Raw genomic sequence first — 7,202 nt, 5'->3', positions numbered from 1 at the left:
AAGGGAATTTAGGAGGGAAGAGTAGAAAACACTCCAAAGTTCAAAATGTCCAACTCTAAAGACCTTTCAAATTCACTAAGTGTTGAAAATGTCCAAAAAGCACTAAATTGGGGGTAGAAGTTAAAAACCAAATTGTATATGAGAATATAACTTGTGGCCAATATGAAAGTTGTAGAACTATAAAAAACAAGCAACTTTCATTATTTGCACTTCTTCTAATTTGGAGTGGAAGACACTCAAAATCTGGATCAAAGTTTGGTCAAATTCAAACTTAATTCAAATTCAAGTTTTACTTAAGCCAACATTCCACCAAAGTTTCCACGAGTCTATCTCCAAATCTAGTGCATTTTTCACCAGACAGCTTTTGTAGAAGTTGAAGAGTATAGTTTGGAGAACAACTTTTGTATTTGGAAATTTTGAAGTTCAAATTTGAAAATGGGAGAAATTTTGCCCCAAAGTCCCTACCCTCGCGCGCCACGCAAACCCCCACGTGCACCCGGTGCGCGATCACCACGTCGCGGCATCCTCGCCGGCGCCATGTGTCGTCGCTGCTCTACACCCCCGTGCGCCACCCAACCGCCGGCCACACCGTGACAGCTCGAGCGCCGCCTTGCCCAACCACGGACACGCGCTATCTCCCTATTTGCACGCTATATCCAGGCTACTCAACCCAGCACTGCCCCCTCCTGCACACTAGCGCACGCACGCCATCAACGCGCCACGTCAGGCCGCCGGACTGGCCAGCGCCACCGGCGACAAGACCACACATGCTAGGCCATTGACCACTCCTCACGCGAACAATCCCTTCCTCCGCACGGCAAAATCATGGCCGGCCAACCTGCGGCCGAGCACGCCCGGCACCACACGCCATCGCTAGCCAACCCCCGAGCCTGCCGTGCCTGCGCCTCTCCCTGGCTAGCTCCATGCTCGCCAATAGCACGCCAGCCTTATCCTAGCAGCGCTCGCACACGCCCCTTTGTTAGCTATAAAAGCCGTCCCTCCCTGAGCTCGCCAACGCACGCCATCCTTTCCCCGCAACGAAGCTCTATCTCCGCCCGTAGCACCGCCCATGGAGCCCTACCCTCCAAGCACTCCCGCAGCGACCTAACCACCAGAGCCAACCCCGATCGCCACTTCACCTTCCTAACCCCGTAGCCAATCTTCTCCGCCGCCGTCGTCATCGGAGAAGGAGCAGCTCCGCCACGCCCGAAGCTCCACCGCGAATGGCTACCACCGGCCACCCCCAGCCCACAACTTCCTCAGCCCGCCGACCCTCAGTGAGCTTCTCATCGCGCTCGTAGCCTCTCCTCACCCCCTAACCGCCGCCGCTTGCCGGAATTGCGCCTGAGCGCCGCCAGCCAAGCCGATGACCAAATTGCATAGCCCCAAATCTTTCCAGGGTCTGTAGTGTAAATGGTAGGGACCTAGTTGTGAGATTTCAAAAGATCCAGGACCCCTTTCGCGAAACACTTTTTCCTTTTCTGATTTAATATAGATTAAAAAGGCTGAAACTTCGAAAATGTGTAGGAATTTGTAGAGAAATGGTAAAAACATGGAATCAATTTTATTATACTCCTGATGCACATTACTAACTATAAAAAATACTTGCTTCTATAATATACATGTTTTACCTTGCTCAAATAATCGCATGTGGTTAAATATACTTAAAATTTGATAAATAATTTTCATGCCCAATAAATCCTGGAAAATTTACATTAGCCTATTTTTGGACTTGTGAACCTTTTCTAAATATTTTAGAGTCAGATTGTCCCTGTAACATGAGTTACAAATACATCTTTATATTCTGCCATGGGGTACTATTTTATTTTTAATAAATTTTGTAATGGTCAAATGCATGCCAACTGTTTACATTAGATCACTGGTGTGATGTTGAAGCCTCTATAAAAATTTCAAAACCATATCTTACCAAATCCTTCCAGAAAGAGTTATTGAAGTTTAATAGCTAGATAAATGATTAATAACAAATGTTAATTCGGAAGGGTAAAATGGTAAAACCTCATTTGAGTTAGTTTAAAATTCAGAAACGGATAACTTTCGAAATGTATGTTGAGCAACTCTAAAATGACCCCACCTTTCTTTTGTGAAGTTTAAGCAGTTAGAACTTTATATCACCATCAAATCAAGCCCAGGTTTTAAATCGCAGCACACCTTACTTTACGAGAAATCAAGGTTTAATTCTTGTATAGGTGAATGTGGTCAAAATCCAACTTACACTTCTGCAATAATTCATGGAACGCATCTTGTATTTGAAAGCATGGAAACTTGAACTATTGCATATGCATCTCGTGTAGAAGCGAATCTCGCTGATGGAACCTACGAACTACTCCCGACAGCTAAGGAGGAGCCATCTGCGGAGGTGCACCAGATCAAGGTTGAGCAGGACCCTAGTCAAGCTTCAAATGACCTTCAGACTAACCTAGTATAGAAAGGCAAGCCCCGGAGCATAATCCTAATTTTAAAGTTATGCAATACCTATGATGCTCATGTTTCTGCATTAAGTTGCTAGGCGTTGCTTCAAACCTTAGTTGCATGAATCTAAGTACATATGCTTGAATACTAGCATGATAGGTTGAGTAGTTGCAATGCTAAATAGGCACATGGTAGAAGTCGAGTGATTTCCTGTCATTCGCGAGTTATAGGAGTTGCCTATTTACTTATGCTGAAATCATAAGGTTGACAGGAGGGGCTGGGCAATTGGTTTCGAATTGGTGGATGCCTGTATAGAAGATGAATGTGCTAAGGTCGAACCGTGTTAGTGATTGTGGTCAAGTGTTTGAAAGTACTAAAATCATACCTAGTATGGGATGGACAAGCCTAGTACCTGATTGAATCAGGGCTTGGTTGTATCCCCACTCTCTCTGGAACGGAGTTCCCCTTATGCATCATGTGGGTACAATGCAATCACGGTATGGCGACGTTTTGGGACCATGGGGCCTTGTATCCAAGGGAAGTGGGCCCTATCCACGTGCCTGGGGATTGATGGGGACGGCTCATATGTGTGGACCCAGTGTGGTACGCATATGTCATGGGTTTAGGTTCACCTTGCAAGGTTAAGAAACCTGATTCGAATCATCTGCCTCTCACACTTTGAGACTGCTTGATCACTATGTTGCACTGAGTAAGAAGTGGAACAAAGGATCATGATTCATACTGATGCTTAATTAATTTTACTTGTTGGCCATGCTTGCTTGGAATAAGTGCTTACTTAGAATGGATAATCAACTAGAATTTGCTGCTAAAACTTGAAGGTAAGGATCTACTTTAGATGCTTTTGGCAAAACAAACCCCCTCAGCTAAACAGCCTTGCATGTCTAGAAGTCGGTGGAGTAAATACCACCTAACGGGTAAGTCTTGCTGAGTATTAGTATACTCAGCCTTGCATGTGGCTATGTTTTTAGGTAATGTTGATTTTAAGGAAACAGTAGCCGGTTTGATTGGGTCGACCCAACTCCCTCCGGATTGGATGGTCAAGTTGAACCCATCCCCGGACGACGAGGAACGCGGTGTTTGATATCATGGCAGGCTTCACCATAGTATTTTGTATCAACGTTAGACCTCTTGTTATTTTCCGCAACTTGAACTCTGAAAACTTTACTTTTATGCATTTGAACTTCTGAGTTGTAATAACTAAATTTGGGACCTGTAATAATTATCTGGATTGTTATAATCTCTGGACCCACCTTTGTGTGAGTATGCTTTGTTTTGATCCGAGACAAGTGGTTTATCAGGTGGAACCCGATAGACTACCATTTTAATTCGATTAAAGTGACCATTCATATTTGAGGCAAGGTTGAGTACACTTTAGCCAGATTACATTGGGTGGTTGTGCCACATATTCAATTTCAACCTCTAAAAGAACCGATGCACTATTCCAACTACAATCACATTAAATGAAACATAAAACAGATGACGAAAACAGGGGATTGATCTTCCATCCAAACAAAATAGTCAATTAATCTAACAAACAAAAGATAACAGCATAGCAAAGATGGCTAGGGTTCCAACAAAATCTAATGTTACTAATTAATAGCATCGCAAAGATAAATGATCTAATTAATCTCCCTAGGGTCGCCTAGGCCCTCCAAAAAGTGGGTCCTGAAGAGGTAGAAGCGGCCCATGCGGCGGAAGATGACAACCTCGTTCCACCACTGCTAGGTGTAACTGTGAAGGCGGTCAACATCCTGGGAGGATGGAAACACGGCAAAGACAAGGAGGGAGGTGTCGTCATTCGCCATCAAGAAGTTGTAGATGCCAAGAGAAGCACCGATACAGACTAACGTGCTATACCAAGGATCGTACTGGTGCTGCTCTCTGACACAAGCCACCACTACCTAGTTGACCTCACCCTCCTGGAGACCAAGATGTTGCAGTACGGGTAGGGAGACGGTGGTGACCAGTGGCGGAGGTGCAGCAGCCATGTCGATGATCCTGAAATGCACATATAAATTAGTTTGATCAAAGAGGGGGCAAGGTCGAATGCACATACAAATCGATATAGAGACTAGGGAGAGAGTATTGTAATTGAGCCGAGATGAGATGTGGCAGGTTTTTCTTGCGTCGAGAGGAGATGCCGAAGGGTTTTCTTGAGCTTGAGGCTGGCTAAAGAAGAAGAAGTGGAGCGGGTCGCATTTATAACAAAACCACCACTCCTTCACTAGCAAGCCTCCCAAAATAACTGGCTGCGTGGACGTGGAAGGTGGACGATGTGACATTACACATTGCTAGAACATGGACAGTTGCCATGTTAATAATCCGGTAAAAGAGAGAATTTGATTCTTGGCGATGTAGAGACGTATGATCCGTTGTCGGAAAATTGAATAGGCCGGACTAACAATTGCAATACTTTATTGGAAAAAAGATGCTTGGTCTGAATTTGGGCAAGTAAGTAAGGATTTCCTTGCTTTTGAGAGAGACCCAAATAGGATGTATGATTCATTATAGGAAAAGTGAATAGGACAGACCAAAATATTCAATCCTATGTGAGAAAAATGGTTTGGATTTTGGCAAGGTGAGGAAGGATTTCCTTGGTGTTGAGAGAGAGCAAATAGGATTACATTATTTGTTCATATTCATCCCATATTGATTTTCAACATTAGAAAACCAATGCACTATTCCAACTACAATCACATTAAATGAAACATAAAATTCAATCCATCTTGGCCTCTTGAGGTATGTGAGTAGGAGAACCACCCCTTGGGAAATAAATAAGGGAAGACCAGAAATTGGTTTCAAGTACGAGTACCATGTCTACATGGGAACTAATGAAAAGAGAAAGGGTAAGGGACAGGAAACAAAGCAAACAAAGCATGAAAATAGGAGATTGATCTTCCATCCAAAGGAAACAGTTCATCGATCTTACAAACAAAAGATAACAACACTGCAAAGATGGCTAGGGTTCCAACAAAATCTAAAGTTACTAATCAATAGCATAGCAAATATAACAGCACTGATCTTCCACCCTCGTTCCAGGCCATGACGCAATGGCGACTCAACTTCTTCTTGTTTTCACCCTTCAGGGGCACAGACGTTGCCATCCCTAGGATGTGATCCTTGACCGCATTTAGGATCCTCCATCGCTGCCTCCTGTTGGGGCAGATGGGGCATGCGAAGGTGTTGTCAGCGTGGCAGAAGATGCATAGAGAATCACCCCAGGGGAAGGGTATGTGGTAGCCACGATGATGGTCGTCAAATAAGTCTGTCTCAGTCTGGGACTCAGAGTCGGAGTCGAACGCATCAACTGGAAGAGTCACTATCAAGATCAACTTTCGAGGTGGTGACAAGGGCGTGGGGGTGGAGGAAGCTTCCCCCACCACTGGAGGAAGCTGGGAACATGCCAGGGAACCCCCAGCAGCTCTGTGGCGACCATCCGTGAGTGACGGTGGATTGAGGTCGGCGGCATCGGAGTGTGAGGGCCACCCGACGTCGCCGGCATCAGAGTGGGATCTTGAGGCCGCATCGACGTAGCGTTGGAGCGCTGCCGAGAAGTGGTTGCAGTTGGCAGCGTGGCGGGAGCGCGATGATGATGATGAGGTACCGGAGGATCACTCGATGTGTGAGGGGGAGCCAATAAGGGAGAGGTGGCGCGATGGGGAGCTGGAGGAGGTAGGGGTCGAGCGGAAGACTGATTGCTTCATGGCATTGACAAATTCAGAAAAAATCCAGATGGTTGACCATAGATAGGAACATCACAAATTAAGACAAAGGAAACTATGTTAAGATTGTTCACCATAGCTACGAACTTTACCATCTACTTAATTAGCCTTGCCACCAAGCATCAATCCTGTGACAAGAACAAATAAAGCAAGTAACACGTGCATGAGTTTGACATTGTGCCTATAATTCCCAATCAACTTCAGCTCGGCAGTCGCATTCTGAAGTTGTTGCCGCACCGTCTTGAGTCCATTCCTAATTTCTCTAAGCTCACTGTGAGCTTTTGCCAATTCTTTCTCCCAGTTCTTTGCATCCTCCTTAGCTTGCACCTTCTTCTTCATGAGCTTCACCAAAACAACAAAGGCCCTATCATACCATTCTGGGTCAACCCAGGTCATGTAACCGCATTGCTTCTTTTCATCCTGCAAATTAAATGCCCCTTTACAAATTGTCGTTGACAACAGTAACATGAAACCACATAACCAAAATCTCTGTGAAGCAGGTAGCCAACCTTTAGGCAACAAGCAAACCGACGACCAGTGTTGAGAAAGGTCCAAGAATACTTCACCACTACTCTCAACTCATGATCGCACTTGCTTTTAGGATGCCAAATGGGTAGTGTTGCGGGAAGATGTCTCCGAGCAGTAGCTACCAACAGAAGAAGATGATGAAAAGTGGACCACACTTATTAGAGCTGTAATATAAAGAAGCTGCCTTTCTCAAAAACCATAAACTGCATCATGTCTCAGTGGTAGTGTTGACTCGTCTGAATCAAGAGGTCACAGGTTCTACCCCTGCTCTGAACACTCTTACCTTTTATTTTCCTCCCTTTTTATCACAGACTAACTTGTGGGATGTTGACAGTCCTTATAGCAAAATCTGACTGTCAACTCTAATACAGAACAATGACAAAACAAGCACCATCTTAGAAATAGGAGTTTATCTCTAATCATTTCCATGAGTTTTGGTGAATCACTATTTTCAGGAGATCGCACCTGCATACAAGGGGAAAATATGCTCAAACACATGAA

The sequence above is a fragment of the Setaria italica genome, chromosome III, assembly GCF_000263155.2.
Source record: "Setaria italica strain Yugu1 chromosome III, Setaria_italica_v2.0, whole genome shotgun sequence".
NCBI classification, from domain to species: Eukaryota; Viridiplantae; Streptophyta; class Magnoliopsida; order Poales; family Poaceae; genus Setaria; species Setaria italica.
The sequence above is the reverse complement of the archived record's forward strand: the minus strand, read 5'-3'. Positions refer to the sequence as shown.